Here is a 491-nt window from a genome sequence, read left to right as displayed (position 1 = left end):
CGAGCAAGTGGCAGAATTTGCAACAGTTGGGGCTCTTGGAAGGGGGGGGGGAGAACATGCCTTAAAGGCACTGGTAACTCCAAGCAGCAGCAGTTCAGCTCAGCCAGCAACCTATGATCCTGCAGATATAGGGCTCCTTGGATTCCTTATTCCCTGCTATGCAGATGCCCAGCAGCTTTGGCATAGATTTTCCTTCCAGATTTAACACCACCAGCCAGTCATTCTAGCTATGCATGGGGGGGGGACTTCAGGGAGAGGTCAGCAAAACCCATCCCTGGCCTGGAAGTACAACTGGATCCTGAAATGATCAAGGTTTAACCCTATTTTAAGGCAATGGGGAGAAAGGGCTATTGTGCACTGGGGGGGGGGGCCCACTTACATTCCTCTTTCCTTCACAAAATTAAAAACAGCACTGCAGTTTTTTCCAACAGAATGAAAGGGCACTTTTGCCTCTGATTTGAGAAGGGTGCCACTTTGGGGCTGGGGGAGGG

At 50.7% G+C, this 491-nt stretch overlaps 1 protein-coding gene across 1 annotated transcript in view; it reads right to left on the bottom strand.

Annotated features, from left to right (window-relative positions):
- MED13 (mediator complex subunit 13) overlaps positions 1–491 on the bottom strand; it is a 146,913-nt gene that overhangs the window by 145,806 nt on the left and 616 nt on the right. The gene's annotated exons all lie outside the window — the stretch shown is intronic.

This window comes from Gekko japonicus, unplaced genomic scaffold (genome assembly GCF_001447785.1).
Source record: "Gekko japonicus isolate JY-2015 unplaced genomic scaffold, Gekko_japonicus_V1.1 scaffold476, whole genome shotgun sequence".
Lineage (NCBI taxonomy): Eukaryota > Metazoa > Chordata > Lepidosauria > Squamata > Gekkonidae > Gekko > Gekko japonicus.
Note: the sequence above shows the minus strand (reverse complement) of the source record. Positions and strands in the feature narration are given on the sequence as shown.